The sequence below is a fragment of the Populus alba genome, chromosome 17 (genome assembly GCF_005239225.2).
Source record: "Populus alba chromosome 17, ASM523922v2, whole genome shotgun sequence".
NCBI lineage: Eukaryota > Viridiplantae > Streptophyta > Magnoliopsida > Malpighiales > Salicaceae > Populus > Populus alba.
The window spans coordinates 15794595-15806196 of NC_133300.1; the positions used below are offsets into that span (position 1 = coordinate 15794595).

The window sequence follows — 11602 nt, forward strand, 5'->3', positions numbered from 1 at the left end:
AGTTTGAGATTCTAATGTCGATTTATGGATTTCTCTTTGTTTTTCGGTTTGGTTAAGAATGTGGTGGCTAAGTTTTTTTTTATTTAATTCAATGAAAAAAATTTATAATATCTAAAATAAAAGCTTTATAGTTATTAGTTTAAAAAATAATAATAATTTTGTAAATAATTAGATATTTTTTGTAGGATTTTTTTACATGTGTTAGTGAGGATATAAAGTGTTATCATAAACTATAATTTTTGAAAAAAAACTTAATTCATAATTAATTTAATATTAAAGGATAAAATTAAAAAAAAATACAAATAAAAAAAAACTATAGGTCAACTCGCTAAACTCGCAATACGGGTCATAAAACTAAAATAATTTTATATAAAAAAATAATAATGAATTATAAAACTCAATCTTTAAGAAGTGAAATGTTGAAAGATAAAAAAAACATGTAAATTTTTTTAAAAAAATTACCATTGCAAATTTTAACCTGGTAAGATTTATTGTTAACATTACTGTATAAGATGAGTCCAGCTCACCATAACCTACATGGATGAATATGAGTTAATGGTGAGTGGAGCTTGTATAATAATTTAGGGGTAACAAATGTTGTGCCCGGTAGGGGTGTTCACGGTCCGATTCGGTCCGTTTTAACCTAAAAAATACAACCAAACCAAAAAATAGTATTTTTTATATTAACAACCCGGACCGAACCGAGAACCGGTTCAAACCGAACCGGTTTTGTTCGGTTCGAGTTGGTTTTTTAATTAAAAAACCCAGAAAAACCGGATTGATAATCATTGTTCACTCGCTTCCCTTTGATAATGACTAATGTCTACCAATACCGACCCTTCTATGATTTGCTTCTGGATTTGTTCTTTGCAAGCGTAATCAAATAAATTCAAGAAAATGGCAGCAGAGCCAAGAACCACAACCACCACCACTCAAAGCCTAAACAACTTCATCATAAGAGATACTCTACAGTCCACATCCTCTTTCCTTCCTACCAAAACTGCAATCCAAACCTTCTGAATTTTCCACAAATGGCTTGAAATCTGATACAAAGCTCTGTTGCCTCCACTTCTCTTACATATAGCAAAATCTTGTGACTATGTTTTCGAAGGGGCTTGAGCAATTAAGGTTAGTGTTTCTTGAGTTAAGTATTGAAGATGAGTGGGGTGGGGTGGGGGAAAGGAAAATGGAAATGGAAACGAAGTGAAGGCTGGAAATGGAGAGGGAGTGGGGGGGGTTGGGGAAGTGTCCATGAATGGAGAAGTTCAATTAATAGAATGAATGAGATTCCTGAAGGAAAAATTATTGATGTGCTTCGCATTAGTTTTGATGGTCTCCATGAATCAGATAAGAAAATATTTTTAGACATTGCATGTTTCCTGAAGGGGTTTAAAATTGATCGAATAACAAGGATACTTGATAGCCGTGGATTCCATGCAGGTATTGGAATACCAGTTCTTATAGAGAGATCTCTCATAAGCGTCTCTCGGGATCAAGTCTGGATGCATAATATATTACAGATATTAGGTAAGGAAATTGTTCGTTGTGAATCCCCTGAAGAGCCTGGAAGGCGCAGTAGATTGTGGACATACGAGGATGTCAGCCTTGCACTGATAGACAACACAGTGAGTAGCTGATAGAGAACATTATCCAAAAGATTTCATAAAGTTTATTTTAATTTATGCTCCATCTTTACTTTGTATTTGTTTTTTACTTGTATTCCATTTTGGTTGACAGGGAAAAGAAAAAATAGAAGCCATTTTCGTGGACATGCCTGGAATAAGAGAGGCACGATGGAACATGGAAGCCTTCTCTAAAATGAGCAAACTGAGATTGCTCAAAATCAACAACGTGCAGCTTTCTGAAAGGACCTGAAGATCTTTCCAAGAAGTTTTACGATTTTCTAAGAATGGCATTCTTACCCTTCAAAATCATTGCCAGCTGGTTTACAGGTGGATGAGCTAGTTGAACTTCACATGGCTAACAGTAGCATTGAGCAATTATGGTATGGGTGTAAGGTGAGATCAACTAATTTAAAGGCCTTTGTATTTATTTTTATCGTTTTCCTATATATGTATGACAGTAGCATCCACATTTCTTCTCCCCTGCCTGATTGCAGAGTGCAGTTAATTTGAAAATCATCAATCTCAGCAACTCACTAAACCTGTCCAGGACTCCAGATCTTACTGGAATTCCAAATCTCGAGAGTCTAATTCTTGAAGGTTGTACAAGTTTGTCAGAGGTTTATCCATCACTTGGAAATCACAAGAATCTTCAATATGTGAATCTTGTGAATTGCGAAAGTATTAGGATTCTCCCAAGCAACCTTGAAATGGAATCGCTTAAAGTTTTCACTCTTGATGGCTGCTCAAAACTTGAGAAGTTTCCAGATGTAGTAGGAAACATGAACTGTTTGATGGTGCTTCGTTTGGACAAGACTGGTATTACAAAACTATCTTCATCGATTCGTCATTTGATTGGCTTAGGTCTATTGAGCATGAAGAACTACAAGAACCTTGAAATCATTCCGAGTAGCATAGGTTGTTTGAAATCCCTTAAGAAACTCGATCTGTATGGCTGCTCTGAACTTAAAAATATACCAAAGAATTTGGGGAAAGTTGAAAGTTTGGAGGAGTTCGATGTAAGTAGAACTTCAATTAGACAACCGCCAGCATCCATTTTTCTTTTAAAGAGTCTTGAAGTATTATCTTTTGATGGATGCAAGAGAATAGTTGTGAATCCCACGGATCACAGGTTGCCTTCTTTGTCGGGTTTGTGTTCTTTAGAAGTACTGGATTTGTGCGCTTGCAATCTAAGAGAAGGGGCACTTCCTAAAGATATTGGCTTCTTATCTTCTTTGAGGTCTTTAGATCTGAGCCAGAATAACTTTGTTAGCCTGCCTCAAAGCATAAATCAGCTTTTTGAATTGGAAATGCTTGTCTTGGAGGATTGCACGATGCTTGAATCATTGCCTGAGGTTCCATCTAAAGTTCAAATAGTAAAGTTGAATGGTTGTATAAGCCTAAAAGAAATTCCAGATCCGATAAAGCTAAGTAGTTCCAAAATCTCAGAGTTCATATGTCTTAAGTGCTGGGAATTGTACAATCATAATGGCCATGATAGCATGGGGTTGACCATGCTTGAAAGATACCTAAAGGTCTTCTCTTAATCATACCCCAACCTTTTTGTATCTCTCTCCCTCTCCCACTATCTATCTAACATTTTGGTTTTTCATGGTAGAGGGTTTGTCTAATCCAAGACCTGGATTTGGTATCGCTGTTCCAGGAAATGAAATTCCAGGCTGGTTTAACCATCAAAGTAAGGGATCTTCAATTAGTTTGCAAGTGCCTAGTTGGAGCATGGGGTTTGTTGCGTGTGTTGCATTCAGTGCGAATGGTGAAAGTCCTTCTCTTTTTTGTCATTTCAAAGCCAATGGAAGAGAGAATTATCCTTCACCGATGAGTATTAGTTGTAACTCTATCCAAGTTGTGTCGGATCATATTTGGCTATTCTATCTATCTTTTGATTACCTTAAAGAGCTTAAAGAATGGAAGCATGGATCCTTTAGCAACATTGAGTTGTCACTTCATTCTTCCCAGCCAGGAGTAAAGGTGAAGAATTGTGGTGTTTGTTTGTTATATTCTCCATCATCTCAAATCTTCTGCCCATTTTTATTGTTTGCAAGCAATGAAGCATCTTCTTCATATGAAGCTTCTTTATCGGTGTCTTCATCTTACCGTCAATGGATGGAAGAGTTTTTCCTTAGCTTCAAAGGTGCAGACACTAGCAATGATTTCACCCATTTAAATACAGCTCTAGCCCTGAGAGTCATTATTCCAGACGACAAGGAACTAGAGAAAGTGATGGCAATTAGATCAAGACTCCTAGAGGCCATTGAAGAATCAGGGCTGTCAATTATTATATTTGCAAGAGATTTTGCTTCTTTACCTTGGTGCTTTGAAGAACTTGTCAAGATTGTCGGATTCATTGATGATATGAGATCGGACACTGTGTTTCCAGTTTCTTATCATGTCAAACAATCAAAGATAGATGATCAAACAGTGAGTTGCACAATTTCCTTTCATAAGAATGAAGAAAATTCCAGGGGAAACGAGGAGAAGGTACAAAGATGGATGTATAGTCTTAGTAAAGTTGAGATTTCATCTGGATCGAGATCATTGGAAAGGTATCATAACTTTTATTTTATACCTCGACTTATCAACCACTTCAAGTAAATGAAACTGGGAAAATATAGCTGGCAACCACCTCCACCTCCGCCACTGCCCCTCGTAAATCTTCATCCTTCAAAAGAAGAAAATCGCGCAAAATGGAAAATCGAAGCTCTAAACAAGCTGAGATGGGAATCACTGAGTATTCAGTATCCGATAATGGAATCATGAATAGAAATGCTATTATTCGATCTGGAAGGGACCTAGCTAGAGAGGATGATGCAAGCAGTGTGCAAGTTCTTTTTTCCTCATCAACTAACAAACAAACACCTGAGACTGTGCATCCTGACCCCAGGGATGAAGCGAACTCTTGCTGGGTGGTGGGAAAAGCAATATTGCAAAGTCATGAGGACAGCCATCTCATGACACAGACACTACAAGGTTTTATTGAAAAAGAGCAGGAGGAGTGGATTAGAAGGAAGAAATAGTGAGCTCACTAATCAGTTCTTGTCCAAGGTATGGTTATTATTCCTTTTGATGAGTAGTATTATTATTTGGAATTCCTGTGGTATAGGAGGTAGAGATAAGAAAAGTTGTGCGAGGTCTCTGGTTAGAAAATTTAATCTAGATATTTTGGGTATTCTGGAGACAAAACTTGAAAATATTGATGATTGCACTATCAACTCAATCTGGGGTAGACATTCTAGGGACTGGTTTGCAGTGCCTTCTCTAGGCCTTTCCGGGGGTATTCTCTGCATATGGAATACAACATCTTTCTGTGTTTCTAATTGTTCAGTGGCTATGAATGGTCGTATTCTAAATATTGAAGGGGTACTGTCTCGGTACAATTTGGAATGTATGGTCTCTTTGGTTTACGCCCCAAATGATGGTTTATTAAAGAAAGAGGTCTGGGATTATCTTGTGTCTTTTACAAACAACATTAGCAAACCATGGTGTCTTGCAGGGGACTTTAATGAAACTCTCTCCCCATCAGATAGGAAAGGTAGCTCTAAAATCTCATCCTCCATGCTAAGTTTCAAGATGTGTGTTGACAGTTGTGGTCTGATTGAACTCCCCTTAAATGGGAAGAAGTTTACGTGGTCTAGAGGAAATGCTTCAAGTCGTATTGATAGAATGTTTGTGACGGGCGATTGGCTGCAACATCTTCCATCATCTACTCTGTATGGACTCCCGAAGAATTTTTCAGATCACAGACCATTACATTTGCTGGTAGACTCTACAAACTGGGGACCAAAGCCTGTTCGGATGATGAATTGTTGGTGGCTAAACTCTGAATTTGTGAAGATGGTTCAGCTCTACTGGAATACAGCCTCAAATTCAAGCTCTGGCAAACGAAGTATGGCTGTAGCCTTAAAGTTATTAAAAGATAGATGTAAGAAATGGAGCAGAGATGTTGTGGGCAACACTTCTAGCAAGATCTCATCTCTAGAAATTGAAGCAGACGTCCTAGATTCTCTAAGAGAGAGTAGAGACTTATCAGCTGATGAATTATTTCGAAGCAACATAATCTCTGCCAATCTTAGAACGTTATACAGAATGCAAGAGTCTGCATGGCATCAAAAGTCAAGAGTGCAGTGGTGCAAACTTGGAGATAGGAACACCCGTTTCTTCCATTTATCTGCTACAACACGCCAGAAAAAGAATCAGATCTTTTCTCTGGATGTTGAAGGAGCCACTTTGACGAAACCTGGTGATGTGAAGATGGTTGTATTCAATTTTTTCAGCAAGTTGTACTCTTTTACAGATAGACCAAGAGCCTCCTGCAATAATCTGAATTTCCTAAAGCTTCAGCCCTCATCCTCGACTGCTTTAGAACTGTCATTCTCTGCTGATGAGGTCAAAACTGCTGTGTGGGATTGTGAAGGAAACAAAGCACCAGGTCCCGATGGTATCAACTTCTTCTTCATCAAGAAATCTTGGAACATCATTGGCGGGGACATTGTTCAAATGGTGGATGAATTTTACCGGACTAATATTCTTCCTCCAGGCATCAACAGCTCTTTTGTCACCCTTATCCCAAAGGTAAAAGGAGCCAATAAGCTGCAGGATTTTAGGCCTATCAGCTTGGTAGGCAGCCTCTACAAAATTATCTCAAAACTGCTAGCATCCAGAGTGAAACGAGTTCTGCCTGAAGTCATCAGTGACCACCAAAATGCTTTCATCAAAGGAAGGCAAATTCTGGATAGTGTGTTGATCGCCAACGAGGCAATTAACTTCATGAAGAAGAAAAAGGGCAAAGGATATCTCTTTAAACTAGACTTCCACAAAGCATTTGATTCAGTGTTATGGGACTATGTGAATGAAGTCATGGCCAGTATGGGTTTTGGAAGTCGATGGCGAGGCTGGATTATGCAATGTATATCAACAGCCAAGATGTCTGTGCTGGTAAACGGCTCCCCCACAAAGGAATTCAGTTTAGAAAAAGGGCTTCGTCAAGGAGACCCTCTTTCTCCTTTTCTCTTCAACATTGCGGTGCAGGGGTTGAGCTGCATGCTACAACGAGGGTGTGATCTGGGGCTGATTGAGGGAGTGAGCATCGGGCAGGCTGGTTTTCATTTATCTCATCTACAGTTTGCAGACGACACACTCATTTTTAGTTCAGCCTCCTTAGAAAGCATGCAGAATGTTAAGCGCATACTATTGTGCTTTGAGCTCATGTCAGGCTTGAAAGTTAACTTCTCCAAAAGCAGTATCTTTGGTGTGGGTATAGAAGATCACGTGTGTGATTACACTGCACAGACACTAAGATGTAAGCAAGGGCACCTCCCTTTCAAATATCTTGGCCTCCCCATTGGTGCAAATTCCTGCAGACTTCTGATGTGGAATCCTATCATTCAAAATATCAGCTCTAGGTTGGTTGCATGGAAAGGGAAGCTCTTATCGATAGGGGGGAGGTTATGCTTAATTAAATCGGTTCTTAGCAACTTGCCAATTTACTTTCTCTCTCTGTTCCCTATGCCTGTGGCGGTATCAACAACAATTGAAAAGAAGTTTAGATGCTTTTTGTGGTCCAGAAAAGAGGAAGGCAAGTCTATATGCAATGTTGGCTGGCCAACTGTGTCGATGCCAAAGAGTGCTGGTGGACTTGGCATTGGATCTCTGCAAAACAAAAATAAAGCTCTACTATTCAAATGGCTATGGAGGTATGGCTCTGAGGAGTCGAGCATGTGGAAGGATGTGATTACAAGCATTTACAATCCTAAATACCACAGTCTTATACCGCAGGATCATATCACAGGTGCTGGAAGCACATGGTCTCGGCTTGTTAATTACTGTGGCAAAGATTCTAGATTGCGGAATATTGTGACTAATAACACTGTGATGCTAGTTGGCAATGGAAAATGGATTAAGTTTTGGCTTGATGACTGGACAGGCAATGGCAGATTGGCAGAGAAGTTCCCTACTCTATTTCAGTTGTCCAACGATAAAGACGTCAGCCTAGAAAAGATGGGAATATGGGATGGTCATGCATGGTGCTGGGTTTTCTCCTGGATCAGAGATTTGAGAGGCCGGAATACTGGACTTCTTACTCAAATGTACGCTATTCTGTCAAGAATGCAACTGGACAAAGAAGCAGAGGATCGGCTTATCTGGAAAGCCAATAACACAGGAAGATACTCGGTTAAATCTCTATGTGGGCTTTTATCTCCTAGTTCTCCATTGAACACTGTCTTCTCCTTTAAGGGGATTTGGAGAGGTCTCGTCCCACCTAAAGTAGAGGTTTTTTGCTGGATGGCCATCATCAACAAAATCAACACCCACAGCATGTTAGTTAAAAGAGGCATACTGGATATCTCAGCTGCAATTTGTCCGATCTGCTTGGCTGAGGAAGAAATGGTCGACCACCTTTTTATTCATTGCTACAAGCACTGGCTCATTTGGTCCAAAATCATCAATTGGTGGGGCTTAGCTTGGTGTTGTCCAAGGAACTTGGCAAATCTCTTCTCTCAGTGGGACTCTTTGGTTTATGGCAAATTTCAGAAAAAAGTATGGGTGATGTTGTTCTTTTCTGCGACATGGTCTATGTGGCTTCTTCGCAATGATGTAATATTTAAGCAGAAGATCCCAGATTATGATACTTTGTTCTTCCTTATTGTTACTCGGCTTTGCTTATGGTTAAAGGCTATAGAACCGGATTTTCCCTACTCCTCCTCAGATTTGCTTCGATCTGCTGAAGGTCTGGTTCGGTGGACTAATTCTCAAAAGTTGAGGATTGGTATTATGTGGTCTCCCCCTATGACGAATAGATTCAAATGGAATGTTGATGGATCCTCTATCGGAAAACCTGGCCCCTCCGGAATAGGTGGTGTTTTGCGGAATCATCATGGAATACTTTTAGGTATTTTTTCTATGCCGATTGGGATCTTAGACTCTAATGTAGCTGAGCTGAGAGCAGTAGTCAAAGCTATCGAATTGTCAGCCTCTAACTGCTTCTTACATCATAAACATATTATTATCGAATCTGATTCTGCCAATGTCATTAGCTGGATGAATAATTCTTATAATAGGCCTTGGATTCATCATAAACTCTTCTCTTCAGCTCAGAGGCTAGCTTCATGTTTTGATTCAATCACCTACTCTCATTCTTACCGGGAAAGCAATCACATGGCAGATCATCTCGCTAAACAAGGAGTGCACAGAATATCTGATTTTGTGGCTTGGCTATGACCCTCATAGATAATTTATCGGTACTTTGTTTAATCCAATGCAGATTATGTTTGATTGGGGCATTCTTTTGGCTCCTATGCAGGAATCAGATGGTGGAAGGTTTTTATTGAGTTTGTAGGGTTTATGTTATATAGGTTTGCTAGCTAATTCAGTAAACTTTTTCTCTGTGTAATGATTGCATTGCACAATTTTGCATTACTTAATAATAACAGCTTCTTTCAAAAAAAAGTAAATGAAACTGGGAATACTGAAAGATAAGAACTTAATGTCAACAAAGTTAGAAAAATATGTTCTCGTGTTTGAAAAGATATATAAAAAAAATCAGTATTAGATCTATGCTCTTTATAACATTCATTCCATGTATAGGTTTACCATGCAGGGATGGGGACAAGAGTGTCCAGGTCTCAGGTACTTTTTCCAGCTTTCAGCTTTCATGTATAGCTTTGCTTGTGTATAGTTTAAAACACAAGATAAAATCATCTTATTGTTAAAATTGAATTGCTGAATAGACTAAGCTCACTCTAGTCATACAAAGCAATGGTTAATGTACTTGATACAAAGAATAGGAAGCAAACAAACTGAACTATGAAGTACAAAATTCCAAAGTTAGCACAAAAATAAAGAAAAAAATTAGGGATGTATCCCAGTTCAATTGGTTGTGTTACTAGAAATAGCGCTACCAATTAAAATTTAATAAGTCTTGCTACTTCTAATTGTTGTTAGCTGAAAGTAGGGAAATTCTATGGTTTATAGACCCGGTTTTTAACTCAATTTAATATTCATTTGTGCCAAAATTTGGCACAATTGAATTAACAAAATTTCAAAGTTTATGCTGCTGAGCTACTCCAAGCAACGCAATCTTTGAGAGTAACTCCTAAGGACAACCACCAATAGTGTATTATTTTTTTAATTTTTTTCATGCATGCTAGTTTGCAAAAAAAAAAAATGTTGTCACGTGTGCTATTTTGTGAATAACTCTAAGAATAATGATCAACTTACGGGGAAAAAAAAACAAAAAAAAATGATTAGTGTATGTAATTTTCTTCTTCTTTTTCGTTTTCTTGTAAGCGTCTATCGTAGGTTTGGCACATAACATTAAAAAAAGTTAGCACCACTTTTTTTAATGTTATGTAATATGTACTGAGACTGCATGACTCTTTCACAATAACGCACTCACTTTCTCATCACTGTGCAGAACGTGTTTAGGCTGTTGAAACTTTTCATCATAATCACTTGCCCTTTTATCTTAAGCTGATTTAATACATTTGGCCAAATCTAATTATCTTCGATCCCCACTGAAACCCTTACCTGGATGTGGATCCTGATTCATACATGACTCCATTTCCAACTGTGTGCATTATTTGTCCACAAATAGTAAACTTTAATTTGTAATTGTCATTATTGTCAGTGTACTGAAGTTGATGTGAAGGATTTATTCAAACATGATACTAGAGGAAATTAGTTCTTTACTTGAAGGCTGGTTGGAGTATATCCTTATCATTAGATTGTTTATTTAAAAAAAAAATAGTGAAGAAAGATTAGCTCTGCTACTGCGTCACTAGCTAAAGAAACTTAAGAAAGTGCATATTATTTGGGATTTGCTCCTCTCAAATCACTACTTAATATAATTCATCATGTTGGAAACATTCTAGGTTTTGAATTCATATTAATGTCTGGTGGACTCCCACGATTATTGTTTTGGTGTTGATGAAAAGGTTTGGCCATTGAAAGTAGGTTTGCCCCGACTGATGTGGAGCTTGTGCTTTACTACTTGAAGAGGAAGATATGTAAGAAACGTTTTGAGCTTGCTATTATTCGCGATGTTGATGTTTACAAGTGGGATCCTGAGGACTTACCTGAGCTATCCCCAATGGAGAGCGACTGGCAATGGTACTTCTTCGGTCCAAGGGATAGGAGATATCACACTGGAGCAAGGTCAAATACGGCAACCCGACAGGGGTGGTGGAAAGCTACAGGGAAAGATCGCAGTATTGTGTACAAGTATCGAGAAGTTGGAGTTAAAAGGACCTTGGTTTTCTATAGAGGCCGTGCACCAAGAGGAGAGCGAACTGATTGGAAGATGCAGGAGTATACTTTGAATGAAGAAGAACTCAGGGGACAGGCAAATGTGCAGGATTTTTATGCCCTTTACAAGCTTTGCAAAAAAGGTGAAATGGATTTCATGGAAATTGATCTCGCTCCACAGCCTAATTTCTCCGAGACGGAGTGACGTTGGACACAAATCCCAGCTAAATTATTTTAATTGTAATAGTTATTTAATTGTGTTAATTTTCTTCAGGATTTTTTACTTTTATTTAATTAGGCATGTGGTTTCCTAGGAAATTAGTAATAATTCTAGAGTTTTTTTTTTTTTCTTATTCGGTTTTTCTTGGACTTTCCAAAATCACCAATCGTCCTTCTGCTCTCCCTGGTGAACTTGTATCACTTCCCCAAAGACATGCTCGTTCTGGTCACCCATCTTTAAAACTTGTCAATCGAATAATTAATGTCTCAGCATCATCTGCTAGTCACAACCAAGTTCTCTGCTGCTGTTTATCATGCATACTAACTTGGAAAGAGTCATTGTCTTCTGTTATGAATTGACCAATGGTAGAGGATTGTGGACGGGAGCAGAGGTTGTAGAATTAAAGGAAGACATTGGAAGAAGATAAGACCAGTTTTGCTCTAATACCATAAAAGAGTTTCAACGTTTTTGGAAATTGCTTTGATGTCTTTTGGATGCA

General features: G+C 38.3%; 1 pseudogene; it reads left to right on the forward strand.

The window, feature by feature from the left end:
• The first annotated feature begins 1157 nt into the window (after positions 1 to 1157).
• Positions 1158 to 11100, forward strand: LOC140954795 (TMV resistance protein N-like; annotated as a pseudogene).
• The last annotated feature ends 502 nt before the right edge of the window (positions 11101 to 11602 follow it).